The following is a 15,982-nucleotide window of genomic DNA, read 5'->3' as shown; positions in this document are numbered from 1 at the left end:
CGGGGCCTGCGAGAGCGGCCGGGGCGGGGCCTGCGAGAGCGGCCGGGGGACTCCCGAGCCCTCAGGAATTCCTGCCTTCCTCCCGGGGCGTTCTCCGGAGAACGAGGCTAATCCCCACTGCGACTGCCCCGCGTTTCATTTAGTTTCTGGCTTCTGTCCGTCTGCGTAGCCGCGTATCTTACAGTACACGGTGGTTACCGTGTTGGCTCCCGTCGTCTCCCAGCGCGAGCTCAGAAGCGTCTGGTAATTTTTTTTAAACATTTGTTTCTTTTTGAGAGACAGAGACAGATCATGAGCAGGGGAGGGTCAGAGAGAGAAGGAGTCACAGGTTCTAAAGACAGGCTCCAGACTCTGAGCTAGCTGTCAGCACAGAGCCTGACGCGGGGCCTGAACCCACGAAGTGTGAGATCGTGACCTGAGCCGAAGTCTGACCTCAATCGACTGAGCCACCCAGACGCGCCCCCCTCTTTTATCTATCTATCTATCTATCTATCTATCTATCTATCTAATCTAATCTAATCTAATCTATCTATCTATAACAACGTCTGATAATTCCTGACGGCTGCTGCCGGAAGGCCACTCGTGAAAGGGCTAGAGGACCCCCATCGTTCTCAGCTGGACCAGGGACACAGCGCTGGTGGGTTAGGAAGATAATTAGAAATGTAAATTGCCCTCGCTTTAGTTTCCTAGGGCTGTCATAACCAAGTATCGCAAGGTGGGTGGCTTAACGCATTTGTTGTCTTACGGTTCTGGAACCACGAAGTCCGAAAGGAAGGTGTCAGCAGGATCGTGCTTCCTCTGAAACTCTGGGTACAATACTTCCTGCCTTTTCCTAGTTTCTGGTGGGGTCACCCATCCTAGGAGTTCTTTGGCTTGTAGCTGCATCTTTTGGATCTCTTAAAGGTTCTCCTGTGATGTTTTCTCTGTGTTTCTGTGTTTTCTTCTTAAAAGGACACAGTCCTCTTGGACAAAGGACCTACCTTAGTGTCGTGTAACCTGATCTTAACATATAGTTATATTTGCAATGACTGTTGCCAGATAGACACATTCTAAGGTTCTGGGAAGGACGTGAATGGGGGGAAAAGGGGGTGACACTGTCCAAAGTCCTACAGCTGGCAGAGAGCTTCAGGAGTTGGCAAGCCAACAGCTGACAGTGAGTTGCTGTAGTGCATGTGAGTTCAAACACAGTTCAATTGTATCTGAGAACTTTTCATGGCCATTTGAAGTATTCGCTCTATAGGTGGGTAGGATTTGGATGTGCTATCATAGATCATCATTCTAAGCAAACAAAATCACAGACAAGAAATGTAAAATAAGTTAGGTTAAAGCAGGAAGGATCTTGAATGTTTGCAGTCATTCTGCATGTAAAATTAGCAGTATGTCTAAGTGTTTTGGCAGAATAGTTGTGCCTGAAGATTAATTAGCAACTGGAGTCAAACCTACTTTGTGTTACTACGTCCATTCTAAGTCTTAAATCCTAGGGCGCCTGTGTGGCTCAGTCGGTCGGTGAAGCATCTGATTTCAGCTCAGGTCATGATCTTGCGTTCGTGAACTTGAGCCCCACGTCGGGCTCTGTGCTAACAGCTCGGAGCCTGGAACCTGCTTCGGATTCTGTGTCTCCCTCTCTCTCTGCCCCTCCCCCACACCTGCTCTGCCTCTTTTCTGTCACTTTCTCAAAAATAAACAAACAGTAAATAAAAAAGAAAGAAAAATCTTAAGTCCTGTTCTCTGAGCATATCCTTTGCTTTTTTCCTCCCGGTGTCTTTGCTCATGCTGTCCCTTATTCCTGGACGGCCGCCCCCAGGGAGAGTTGTTCAGCTCTTTATGACGTCAGCATCCCCTAAACGCCCAAACCTGACCACCGTAGCACGAGAAGGAAAACTGACAAACCCCCGTAAATACAAAGCGCGAAAATAAAATATTAGCAGATTCAGTCATGCCCTCCGTCTGGAATGAAAGATTTTATTCCAGAAATGATTTAACGTTAGAGAGCCCATTGCCATAAATCACTGTCTTAATAGTTTAAATCTATCTGAGGTTTAACTCTGTATGATCATCTCAAGCAGTAAAGTGTTTTTTGCAAGTATTCAGTACCTACTTTGATTTAAAAGAAAACTGAGCAAAATAGGAGCGGTGCCCGGGTGGCTCAGTCAGCTAAGTGTCTGACTCCTGCATTCCACTCTGGTCACAATCTCATGGTTGTGAGATTGAGCTCTGCGTCAGGCTCTGATCCTCTCCCCTACCCACCCGTTTTCTCTCTCTCTCTCTCTCTCTCCCTTCCTCTCCTCCCCCCAAAATAAATAAATAAAACAGCTAAATGGAAATAGACAAATAGCAATTTGATAAAAGGCATTTAAAACACATGTATAGTAAATATCACACTTAATGGTAAAACTGTAGAAACATTCCCATTAAATTCAGCAAAATATGGAATATTTGCTTTCACTACTATTTGACATGGTGCTAACTTTTCTAGCCAAAATAATAAAACAAGAAAAAAAAATGTTAGGAAAGGAAGAAGTGAAAATACTGTTTTTAGATAGTGTGATTTTATTTCTAGAAAATGCAATTACAAATTATTAGAATTAAAAGGTTCAGCAATGTGGCTAAATAAATACAGAAACTTAAATTTTTGTAATACCAGTTATAAAATAAGGGAAAAAAGGAACCCAGTGTGAATACACTGCACAAAAGAGACTTTTTTGTGAGAAATGTGAAATATTATTAAAAGACATAAAATTAAAAAAAAAAAAAAGGTGGGGCCCCTGGGTGGCTCAGTGGGTTAAGCGTCCGACTTCAACTCAGGTCATGATCTCATAGTTCGTGGGTTCGAGCCCCGCATCAGGCTCTGTACTGACACCTCAGATCCTGGAGCTGCTTTAGATTCTGTGTCCTCCTCCCTACCCCTCCCCTGCTTCTGCTTTATCTCTCTGTTTCAAAAATAAATAAAAACATTAAAAAAAATTTTAAAGACATAAACACAAGTAAATAGGATTTCATGTTCCAGTATGAAAAATTCAGTGCGTTAAATATATCAGTTTATGGGGCACCTGGGTGGCTCAGTCGGTTAAGCATCCAGCTTCGGCTCAGGTCATGATCTCATGGTTTGTGGGTTTGAACCCCACGTTGGGCTCTATGCTAACTGCTAGGTCAGAGCCTGGAGCCTGTCTTCAGATTCTGTGTCTCCCTCTCTCTCTGACCCTCCCCTACTCGCACTGTCTCTCTCTATCAAAAATAAATAAAAAACAAAAAAGTTTTAAATATATCAGTTTATCATAAATTAAAAAGTTTTGATTCAGTGCCTACTAAAATACTGATTGGATCTCCCAGTAATTCTCTTTGGTCAAGTATATTATTCTTTTGATACACTCGAGTGTATTTATTGGTATTTGATTTAAAATATATCTTATTAGTGACATGTATGGGAGCTTTTTTGCTACTATATTAATCAGATGTTGATATTTAAAATTATACTAGATCCCTTAAAATAACTGTAGGGGAGCATTTCATATTTTATTATGGTCTGAAATAATTTAAGTGACTTTGGAATTATCTGCTTTTTAAGACTGAGTAGAGAAATCAATTGCAAAATTCTATTATATGATGTAGTTTTTGTATGGTAGCATTTATATAATGTGTGTGATCATTTTGGGACACTTTGGGTGGCCCAGTTGGTTGAGCATCCAGCTTGATTTGGATTCAGGTCATGATCCCAGGGTCATGGGATCGAGCCCCATGTCAGGCTCTATGCTGAGCATGATTCTCTCACTTGCTCTCGCTCCACCCTCCCAACCCCTCCCCTCACCCCAACTTGCACACTCTCTCCCTCAAAAATAAAAATTTAAAATTTAAAAATGTTTAGAAATAAAAAGTTGGGGCACCTGAGTGGCTCAGCTGGTTAAGTGTCTGACTTGGTTTAGGCTCAGGCCATCATCTTACGGTTTGTGAGTTTAAGCCCCATGTCGAGCTCCGCACTGACACCACTGAGCCTGCTTGGGATTCTCCCCCCGCACCCCACGCACTCGTGTGTCTCTGTCTCTCTCAAAATAAATTAACCTAAAAATAGAAAATTAATGAAAAATGGTGAAAACAGGTTTCCTGTGTGAGAAATACCGGGTTAACTCCTGGATGCTCGGTCCGTCAGAACGTTTTTAAAACGCATTCCAGATACTGTGTAACACAGGGGCGCTAGGGAGACAAGGGGACAGAGACCCAGCTTGACAGCAGGTGCGGCCAGTGGGTTGGAAGGGCGCTCAGGCAGGTCACTTAAATGCTGTGTCCCTTGTTCCCGTGATGCCGGAGACACGGTCTCCCGCAAGCCGCCTGCGCCCTCACCTCCCCACGAGGGGCGGCCTCTGCCTCCGCCCGCGTTTCAGTGCCGCACCTGCCGTCTACACTGCGTCCCCACCCCCTAATCCTTCACCCTGTAGCGGGAGGCGGTCTTCTCTCCACCCAGCTAGCTGCGCTCAGATGCCGCCCTGGCACCCCCTCTGGGCTTTGTTTCCACACCTCGTACTTACGTTCTTGTCCCCCGAGCCCCGACCAGCGAGTATTTCTCTCTAGATTTCCTTCAGGCATTCAAAGTGGTTAATCCCTCCTTTAAGATAATTTATTGCGCTGTAACTAATATGCCGCACAACTTACCCACTGGAAGGGTGCGAGTCCGTGGATCCCGGCGTGTTCACGAATACACGCAGCCGCCACCGCCATTCGTGTGAGAGCATGTTCATCAGCACTGGGAGCAGCTCGGGGCCGTCAGCCGTCAGCCCCTGCCTCGCAGGCCGAGCGCCCCTGATCCGAGTACCTTCCAGACGGAGGTTCTGTTGCTAGGGACCTGCGTGTTCCCGACGTTCGTGCACACGGAGTGATACATATGTTCTTGTGCCGCTGGCTTCCTCGTACGCGGTTTTCAAGGCTCACGCGTACGCTAGCGGTTATCAGCGCTTCTTTGCTTTTTATGGCCGAGGGACACCGTTCTAGGGACGCGCCCAGATGGGCACTCCGCGGACGGCCACGCGAGGCCGGCTCCTTTATGTCTGTCGTGACCGTTCACTCATGCGTTCCAGACCTTTAAGGGCTATTCCCAGGAGGGGTGTCGAGGGGGCACATGGTGGTCTAATGTCTGACATCCTGAGGGACGGCCTCGCCATCTCCTGCGGCAGCACCGTGTCATCCCCCCCTACACCCTCCTGCACCGCAGGGGTCCCCTTTCTCCTGTGTCAGGTCTCAAGTGGTCAGGGGGCCTTTCAGTCTGAAGGCTCTTGCCCTTTATTGCGAGAAATTCTCTCGTTTCCTCACTTGTATTATTTATGTTCTTCCTGGAATTTCTAGTACTTCAGGGTTGAGCTTCTTGATTGATTCTCTCTCTTTCCATTTCTGTGTTCAGTGTTGAAGCTCCAGCTTTTCTCTTCCTGCCCTTCTCTCCATTTCGTCTCAGCCCTGCTCTTCACTTCCAAGAGTTTTTGTTCTTTGTTACACTCTTTCATAGCATCCTGGTGAGGGTGAGGTTTCTTCCACGTATGTGTTCTCTCTTGTTCCCTCAACTAACTCTTTCCTTCACAGACAGCATTGTTTCCTGCGTGCGTGCATGCGTGCGTGTATGCGTGCGTGTGTGTGTGTGTGTGTGTGTGTGTGTTTAATCTCTTTGCTGGGAGATTATATTTCTACCTTTCGATCCTGGAAACTTCCTCAAATGTCTGGGGTCTTGACTACGCATATTGAAGAACGAGGTAATGGGTGGACTATCATTTCTCTCTACTTAGTGAGGCTTATCATGTGCCAAGATCATGGGGCAGGGCTGCTGGCATTGGGCAGGATGCAGGGTATTGTCTGTGAAGCCAGTGCGCTTATGTGCAGAATACCGTTTCCGTGTTCTCTGTGCATGTGTGTGCTGGGGAGTTCTGGGTGTTCGCCGTTCCTCCTCCCGCCCTGGGGTGGAGCTTGGCTGCCAGGCACTCTACGTGCTGGATTGGACGGAGGGACGCCGTGTCGGATGTGGATTGGTGGCCCCTCTCTCATCCCTGCACTCAGCGATTGTAGAGCACACTGCTTTCTTCCGTGGCTCTCTCACCGCACAGCGTCCTCTGTTTCCCCACGGCTGTTACCATCCTCATCAGCTTCCTCTCTTCTCGAGTGTGTTTGAAATCTCTACTCCTCTGATGGTCCTTTCTCCATTCTCTTGTTTTGGTCTTTATGTCTGTTTGTGTGTCTTAAGTATTATTTTAACGAAGCCTTAGGAGGGTGGGAGAAGTCCGTGTTTTCTGTCTTCCAAATAGTATAATTCTGTATCACTACTTTCTGGTTTTCACCACTAAAAACAATGAAAAGTCCAGGGGTGCCTGGGTGGCTCACTCAGTTGAGTGTCTGACTATTGATTTCAGCTCTGGTCGTCATCCCACGTTCATGGGTTCGAGCCCCACATCGGGCTCTGCACTGAGCATGGAGCCTGCTTAGGATTCTCTCTCTCCCCCCCTCTACCTCTCTCCCCTACTTGTACTCTTTCTTTCTAAAATAATAATTTTAAAAAAATCCTGAAAGTCCATCAAGAGTTGATTAAAGTATGCTCTATTCATGCAGCAAAATACTAGGCATTCATTAAAAGTGACATGAATCTACTTTTGGAATCAATAACTTGCCAAGATAGTTGTTTAAAAAGAAAAAAACGTTACAAGGATGCCTGGGTGGCTCAGTTAGTTAAGTGTCTGACTTGTTTTCAGCTCAGATCATGATGTCCTGGTACATGAGATCAAGCCCCACATCAGGCTCTGCACTGCTGGTGTGGACCCTGCTTGGGATGCTCACTCGCTCTCTCCCTCTCCCTCCCTCCCTCCCTCCCTCCCTCCCCCTCCCTCCCTCCCTCTCTCTCCCTCCCTCTTTCTCCCTCCTCCCCCTCTGCCCCTCCCCTGCTCCCTTGCTGCATGCATGCTTACACACACTCTCTCTTAAAATAAAGATTAAAAATAAATAAATAAAAATAAGTTACAAAACAACGAATTACGAAAATATAGATACATATACATGACCCAGAGGAGAGACCAGTTATAACATTGGTTAAATCAGAGAGGTAATCTCCAAAGTTCTTTGTCTCTGTTTCTTTAAACATCTCTGTATTTTCTTAACTTCTAAAAAAATAGCATGTTTTAATCTACCAGAATATATATAAATTGATTTTTGAAGCAATGTCATGACTGCCCTTGTGCATAAACTTCTGTGTATGTCTTGACTATTTTGAGTATTCATGTTTATTTGGTGAGGAGAACACCTACAAGAAGCTTTAAACACGTATTTTCGGATTTCCTCTCCAGAAGGAATGCAGATACATATTCACCAGGTCTCTGACTGTGCTGGTTCCCTAGGGCCTGCTGGACCCTGGGAGTGATCGATCCATCATTTCTTGTTTCCTGCTTGCCCGGTTTGCTAGGCCATCACTTCCGGTTGTTTTCTGTGCCGTGTGTCTCATCTGATGGGCACTCAGAGAGTCCCCCCTTCCGCGCTGCTGTTTGTACCCTCCTCAGAGTCGTGCTTTACTCTTAGCTCTCTGTTGTCTGCATTGTTTTTTGTCTGTCTGGTTTCTTTTTTTTTTTTAAGTCTTTATTTTTGAGAGAGAGAGAGCGAGTGTGAGCAGAGGAGGAACAGAGAGAGAGAGAGAGACCCAGAATCCAAAGCAGGTTCCAGGCTCTGAGCTGTCGGCACAGAGCCCTACTGGGGCTCAAACTCCCGAACCATGAGTTCATGACCTGAGCTGAAATCGGACACGTAACTGACTGAGCCACCCGGGTGCCCCTGTCTGGTTTATTTTCTTATGAGTAGTGATCAAAAGAAGCATTTTGATATTTGGAGCCCTTCTCTACCCACTTCAAAAGTGTGATAAATAAAATAGTAAATTCCTGAATTCAGCTGTTCGGATCTCAAAGTCATTTTTCCTCTCATTAAGGCAGAATAGGGAGAGAATTAGGAGTTTGAGCTGTGCAGTCGGGCTGCCTGGGGAGAATCTCAGCGCCCCGACAGCTCACCAGCCGTAACCTGGCCTGGCCGGTGAGTGCCTCCCGGCGCCCTCCCCTGCGTGTGCGGAGCGCGGCCCAGAACCAGCTCTGGGATCCTGTTCATTCCGGCATCATTACTCTTGTAAGAAGGACACTCCTGAGGGGGCACAATGCTGTGGACCGAAATGTGCCCTCACCGCACAAATGTACGTGTTGTTTGTTCACTTTCAATGTTTATTTTATTTTTGAGGGTTTTTTTTTTAGGATAGTTGACAATGTTATGTTGGTTTTAGTGTACAATGTGGTGATTCACTTCTTCTATAAGAAATTTATACGTTGTTTTAAAAAAAAGCTTCCATGCTTAAGTCCTAATCCTAAATGTGATGATAGTATTCAGAGATGGGACCTTTGGGAGGTAGCTGGTTTAAATTTTTTATGTTTATTTATTTTTGAGAGAAAGAGAGACAGAGCATGAGCAGGGGAGGGGCAGAGAGAGAGAGAGGGAGACACCAAATCCGAAGCAGGCTCCAGGCTCTGAGTTGTCAGCACAGAGCCCCACACAGGGCTCGAACCCACAAACTATGAGATTATGACCCAAGCTGCGATCTGATGCTTAACCGACTCAACCCTCCAAGTGCCCCGGGGGGTTGCTGGTTAAATGAGGTCAGGAGAGGGGGGACGTTACAATGGGATTAGTGCTTCTATAAGAAAAGACACCAGAGGTTTCTCCCCACGGAGTGAGGAGACCTGGAGACCGCAAGAAGTAAGGTGTCTGCAAGCCCGGAGGACAGTCCAGAAAAACTCAGTGCTGGCATTCCGGTCTAAAGACTTACAGACGGAAACGGAGCGCGGCCGTAGGATTAGTATGAGCGGGTGCCTGAGGGACAGGACGTAGGACCGGTGCGCTGGTTGGTACCCAGTGAGCGGGTTCGCTGCAGCTGCCCCTGAACCAAACCTCCATGAAAACCAAAGCGGGAGGACCGTTCCTTGAACGTGCGTGAGCTGCTTCAGGAGGGCCGACCTGCAGCGTCGGAGAACCCTTCTCACCTGGGCACGCGGGCGGGTCCTCCTCCCGGCTCCCTGCCCACGTGCCCGGAAGCGCAGCCTCCCATCGGTCGTCCTCTGTGAGTGCCTACCTCACCTAGAGCTAGAGCTAGGGGGGGGCGGGGGAGCGGCTGGTTGCAGGTCCCAGGAGATGTTTAGAAAGAGCCAAGTTCATATGACCCTATAAAACTGAAACCAAGACTTAAGAAACAGTTTTTCTTGAATTTCTGCTTGGAATAAGTTATGGATCATTGCATCCTGTGGTATCACCCCCTTAACTGAGCAGAAACATCTAGAAAGTCGTGTGACGTCAGCTCCCAGTTTGTTAGTGACACCCACCCCTGCGTGAGCCTGGAGAATAAACAGTGGTGGGAGCAAATGTTTTTCTTAATCTTTTTTCATTGTTTTGTCTAGCTTGCTTCTATGATGATGAAATGGACACATTATCTCCTCTTCATTCCAAGTGATGATGTTTTTAATGTTTGTTTATTGTTGAGAAAGAGAGAGAAGGGGAGACAGGATCTGAAGCAGGTTCCTCACGGTCAGCAGAGAGCCCCAAATGGGGCTCGAACTCACAAACCGCGAGATCATGACCTGAGTGGAAGCCAGATGCTTAACCAACTGAGCCACCCAGGCTCAGATAAAATTTTTAAATAATCAGTTCTCCGATGTTTCTGGGACCACCAGTCTGTTCTGTTAGTCATCGTGTTTAACCTTGCACCGGCACCGCACGGTCTGCGTTACTGTAGCGCTGGAGTCAGTCTTGCTATCTAGTAGGATGAGCCATCACGCCTTATTCGTCAGGAGTTCCTTAGCCACTCTTGGCCTTTGCTCCTCTGCACACATTTTGGAGTCTGACAGTTTTCATAAAACAGGTGGAGTTGTGAGTTGTATATCAAATAGGGTTAGAAGCCAAATATCTGCTTAAACTATTTTATTTCTTTTTTTATGTTTATTTTCGAGAGCGGGAAAGAGAGCGTGAGTAGGGGAGGGGCAGAGAGAGAGGGAGACACAGAATCTGAAGCAGGCTCCAGGCTCTGAGTGGTCAGCACAGAGCCCGACGTGGGGCTCTAACTCATGAGCCATGAGATCATGACCTGAGCTGAAGTTGGATGCTCAACCAACTGAGCTACCCTGGCGCCCCTTAAACTATTTCTTAGGTACAAAAAATAGTGTATGTGTGCTGTAAGCTTTATTTATCCTAGGTTTGTCTTTTTTACGATTTTTACATTCTCGATTTCAGATTCACATATGGTTTTTCTGATTACTTTCAAAACTTTAGTTCGGGTCATACCTCACCTGTGTGTCTTCACTGAATGTTTGAGGACGTTTTTCACTTCTGATTGTTGTGACAAGTTTGCCTCTGTTCTTAACCACAAACAAAAGTCTGACAAATATAATGGTGGCCCACAGTAGCTGGGAGCCTGATGGGGAGCAGTTGTATGAGGCTTTGAATGGCCCAGAGCAGAACGTGTGCACTCAGGTACGGCCCAGCTTTGCCTCTGGAGAATGACTCCAGTGAACAGGCGGCCACAGTCTTCCAGCAGCAAGTCATGGTGACTGTGTCCTCTGGGGATGGCGGTAGACAATCCCCTCCTCCTGTTCCTCCCTCCAGGAGATTGGCCAGTAAAGCCAGGTCAATAACAAATAGTTAATGGGCTTTAAGAAGAGGAGACAGGGGCTCCTGGGTGGCTCAGTCGGTGAAGCATCCGACTTTGGCTCAGGTCATGATCTCACAATGGGTTCAAGCCCCGCGTCAGGCTCTGTGCTGACAGCTCAGGGCCTGGAGCCTGCCTCGGATTTCATGTCTCCCTCTCTCTCTCTGACCCTCCCTGCTCACATTCTGTGTCTGTCTCTCTCAAAAATAAATTTTAAATATTTTTTTAAAAAAGAGACAAACTTACGCAAATATAAACAATACGTCTTTGACTCCAGGATTCCTTATTTCACTCAAATCCCTCACATACAAAATGTTAGCATTCAGGTGCTCTCATAATGCATGCAGGTAAGATCCAGGATGGTGAGGAGTTTTCTGTCCTCCTGAGACTGCATTTAAAAGCAAATGCAGGATTTGTTCATTTTAGCCACTCTGACTGGCGTGAGGTGGTATCTCAGTGTGGTTTTGATTTGTGTTTCCCTGTGTTCATAGCAGCACTGTCAACAATAGCCAAAACATGGAAAAAGCCTAAATGTCCATCACCTGATGAGTGGATCAAGAAGATGTGGTATATATACACAATGGAATACTACATGGCAATGAGAAAGAATGAAATCTTGGCCACTGGTCCAAGTGGATGGACCTCGAGGGTGTCATGCTAAGGGAAATAAGCCAGGCAGAGAAGGACAGAAACCATATATTTGCACTCATAGGTCTAACAGGAAAACAGGAGAAACCTAATGGAGGACCAGGGGGAGGGGAAGAGGGAAAGAGAGTTGGGGAGAGAGAGGGACACAAAACTTGAGAGACTACTGAATGCTGAAGGTGAACTGAGGGTTGAAGGGGAAGGGGGAGGGGGGGAAAGAGGTGGTGGTGATGGAGGAGGGCACTTGTGGGGAAGAGCACTGGGTGTTGTATGGAAACCAATTTGACAATAAACTATTAAAAAAAAAAAGCAAATGCAGAAATTCCACAGAAGTACCCTGAAGGTTTTCCCAAGTTCAACACAGATGAATCAGTCTATTCAGATACACATACATTCATGGTTAGTTACACACAGATAAAAACTCTGTCTTTTGGAAAGACCAGGTGATGGCGGTTACCTGTGGTACAACACTGTTTTAGAGCAAAGATGTCCTTGCTTGTTTTAGTCTGTTCCCTGGCTGGGCAGCGGGGTTTCCGGGAAGCCACTGTGGGGAGAGGAGAGCAGCAGGATCCGATTAGGGGGCGGCAGGCCATCCATGCTTCTCTGAGCCTGTGACGGGGGCGCCAGGTGAAAACTAATTCTGCGGTTTTGTTCGGATGCCGTGAAAGAGCCCCCCAGGGCGCCTGGGAGCCCCCCCAGGGCGCCTGATGGCTCAGTCACTTGAGTGTCCGACTCTTGATTTCAACTCAGGTCATGGTGCCAGGCTTATGGGACTGAGCCCCGAGTTGGACTCCTCACTGAGCATGGAGACTGCTTAGGGTTCTTTCTCTCCTCCAGCCCTCTCCTCCACTCGTGCATGCTTGCTCGCTCTCTTTCTCTCTCAAACTAAAAATAGAAGTCCCACCTGACTATTGAGGAGGATTCTGGCCTGATTCGAAGGCCTCTAAATGTCTTCTCTTGGGATGGTCCTGGATAGAGACGAGAAATGAAGCTTTATCCATAACAAGCCGGGACCGAAACCTCATGGAGGTGTGCTCTGCTCTCTCGACGGCCCGGTCAGCCAAATGGACTGCAGCTGCTCTGTGAGGTTACCCTTGAGGTTCACCTGTCAGAACACTTGGGGCTTGGTGCTGGCTGTGCCCTTTGAACCTTGAAAGGGACCCTTTAAAGTCATTTTAAAATGCTTGTCTGTACTTACTTAGAAAGGGTCAAGTGAGTTAATGTTCTCGCACTTTGAAAGAGTATACAGTGCTCTTTACCCGTGGACATGAATCAAGAACTAGAGTAGAAGAAACTTTAACCCTTAACCTACTTTGATTAGGAAGGGAGATTTGAAAGGATGCCTGGGCACAACCCAATTACAACGATTCTCAAATGTCAGTCACCTCAATCTCTATGTCCCTTTTTATCGTGGCCGCCATGGCCTTAGTTAACACATTCGTCTCTCGATTCACTTGCCCTCATCCAGCCGTCCCCCAATGCCTGCTCTCCCGGTTCCCATGATCTTTCACACTGGCCGCTAGAAATTCTCTAGAACTTATTTAATTACAAAACTCCTATTCCAGGAGCTCCTCAGGGGACTGTGAGACAGATCGCATCCTCTCCATGGTGTGTAAGGCTTCTTTCAGTCTACCTCTTAGGTAGTTATAAATGCTAAGCTTATATAATGCCTGACACCTAGGACTTAATGTATCTAGTATGATGATGTATATAATAATAATAATTTGTTATAGGTGATTATAAGTATGTAGAATACACAAAATAGATAATATGTAAATTATGTTAAATATATTTTTAAGTTTATTTATTTATTTTGAGAGAGGGAAGGAGAGAGAACAAGTGGGGAGGGGCAGAGGGAGGGAAGGAGAATCCCAAATAGGCTCTGCACTTGATCCCACGAACTGTGAGATCATGACCTGAGCCAAAATCAAGAGGCAGATACTTAACCTACTGAGCCACCCAGGCGCCCCTAAATATACATATTTTAAATAAAAATAAGTTATATAGGGGTGCCTGGGTGGCTCAGTCAGTTAAGCACCGGGCTTCGGCTCAGGTCATGATCTCACGGTTCGTGGGTTCGAGCCCCACGTCGGGCTCTGTGCTGACAGCTAGCTCAGAGCCTGGAGCCTGCTTCAGATTCTGTATCTCCCTCTCTCTCTGACCCTCCCCTGCTCATGCTGTGTGTGTCTCTCTCTCTCTCAAAAATAACAAATAACATTTAAAAAAATTTTTAAAGCCTTAAAAAAAATAAGTTATATAATTAACTCGACTTTCAAGCCCTTTCTTCTCTGTGGAGAATGAGAGATGGGTCTAACCATAGCCTGGTCTTTTGGGTCACCAGCCCCCCCTCCAGAAGGCCACCAAGAGTCAGCCGATTAGAACAAAAAACATTGCGGTCACCTGTGAAGGGATCCAAGGGGGTTAGGAACCAGGTCAAAGGCCAGATACCCAAAGACAATGCTTGTGACGCTCTCATCAGCTAGGAATCCAGGGGAGGGTTTTAGGAGTTGCTGTGTCAGGAACTGGGGACAGGGGCCTTCTCTCACATCTGCCGTTTACTGACACGCAGCCCAAATCTCTTTGTCTCGTCAATTCTTTTATGTTTTTTAGTTATTTTAGAGAGACAGAGACAGCGTGAGCAGGGGAGGGTCAGAAAGAGAAGGAGATACACAATCCGAAGCAGGCTCCAGGCTCTGAGCTGTCAGCACAGAGCCTGACGCAGGGCTTGAACCCACAAACTGTGAGATCATGACCTGAGCTGAAGCTGGACACTTAACCGCCTGAGCCCCCAGGCGCCCCTGTTTTATGTCAGTTTTAATTCCTCGGCCCAGCCAGCGGCCCTACGAGGGCGGAGGAGGACGTTTTCCTCCCTTACACTAGCGCCTTCAGTGCAGTGCGGACTGGAAGCAGGGATGGCAGACATCCTTGTCCCGATCTGGTTTTGGAAGGAAGCTGCATCCATTTGCTAGGCTGCTGTAAGGAAGTACCACACGCTGGACAGCTTAAATAACAGGAGTTTATTGTCTCACGTTTCTGGAGGCCGGAGGTCCAAGACCCAAGTGTTGGCGGGACTGGTTCCTTCCGAGACTGGAGGGGAAGTCTGCTCCGCGCCCCCCTGTAGCCGCCGGCGGTTTGCTAGCCGCCTTCAGTGTTACCAGGCTGTGGACACCTCGCCCTGACCTCTGCCTTCATATTCACGTGACACTCTCACTGTGCGTGTGTCTGCCTTGGTGTCCACGTTTCCTCTTTTTGTGAGGACACCAGCTATGTTGGATTAGGACTCACCCTAATGGCCTCATATTAACCAATTACATCTGCAATGACCCCATTTCCAAATAAGGTCACATTCTGAGATACTGGTTAGAACTTCGACATCTTAATTTTTGTGGGACACAGTTCAGCTCCCGAGAAGCTCTGATACTTGGCTATTAAGTGTATTTGCCATGATAACCTTTACCAAGTTCTTTTCCATTTCCAGCTTGTTTAAAAGCTGTTATCTTAGATGTTAACCTTTAGTCAATGTTTTTATGTATTTAATGAGATTTAGTATATGGCTTTTCGTTACTCTGATAGTGCAGTGATTTATTCTAATAACTTTTCTATTTTATTCCATGCCTGACTTTTCAGAATAAATCCAAATTGATCATGATTTGTAATCCATTACTGCTAATAATGTTTTAAGAAACAGTTTCTGCATCTATATTCATAAGAAAGATTGGACTATAAGGTTTACTGCTGGATTGTCTTTGCTTTTTATGTTATAATGGCCTCATAATGTGAGGTGGAGACTATGACAGAGATTGTCCATTGTTTCAGGTTGGGATGATGAGAATGTTCTGGAGATGCATGGTGGTATGACAGTATGACTGGACTTAACACCACTGAACTGTATGCTTAAAAACGGTTAAAATGGTGTGGTGCCTGGGTGGCTCAACTGGTTAAGCATCCGACTTTTTTTGGGCTCAGGTCATGATCTCAAAGTTCATGAGTTCAAGCCCTATGTTGGGCTCTGCTCTGACAGCATAGATCCTGCTTGAGATTCTTTCTCTCTCTCTCTCTTCCTCAAAATAAAGAAATAAACATTTTTTTAAATAGCTAAAATGGTAAATTCTATGTTATGTATGTTTTACCACACACATGTACAAAAACCATATCCACAGCTAACATCACACTTAACGATGAAGGACTAAAAGCTTTCCTCGTAAGATCGTGAGTGAAACAGGGATGTTTGTTCTTGCCGCGCCGGAGAGTCCAGGCGGGGCTGCTCTGGGAGAAGAAGTAAAGGCATCTAGGTTAGAAAGGAAGAAATAAAACTGTCTCTATTTAAAGATGGCGTGGGGTGTCTGGTGGCTCAGCTCCAGTCTTGATCTCAGAGATGTGAGTTTAGGCCCCACATTGGGCTCCATGATAGGTGTGAAGCCTACTTAAAAAAACAAAAAAATAATGATATGATTTTATATAGGAAATTCTCAAGAATACACACACACACACACACACACACACACACACACACAGACCCCTAACAGCTAAAGAGCAAATTCAGCAGGGCTTCAGGATATAAGATTAATGCACAAAAATCACTTGTATTTCTCTGCACTAACAACAATTTAAAAACAAAATTTACAAAATAGTTTCATTTACAGTAGTATCAAA

This window comes from Suricata suricatta, chromosome 9 (assembly GCF_006229205.1).
Source record: "Suricata suricatta isolate VVHF042 chromosome 9, meerkat_22Aug2017_6uvM2_HiC, whole genome shotgun sequence".
Classification (NCBI taxonomy): domain Eukaryota; kingdom Metazoa; phylum Chordata; class Mammalia; order Carnivora; family Herpestidae; genus Suricata; species Suricata suricatta.
The sequence above is the reverse complement of the archived record's forward strand: the minus strand, read 5'-3'. Positions refer to the sequence as shown.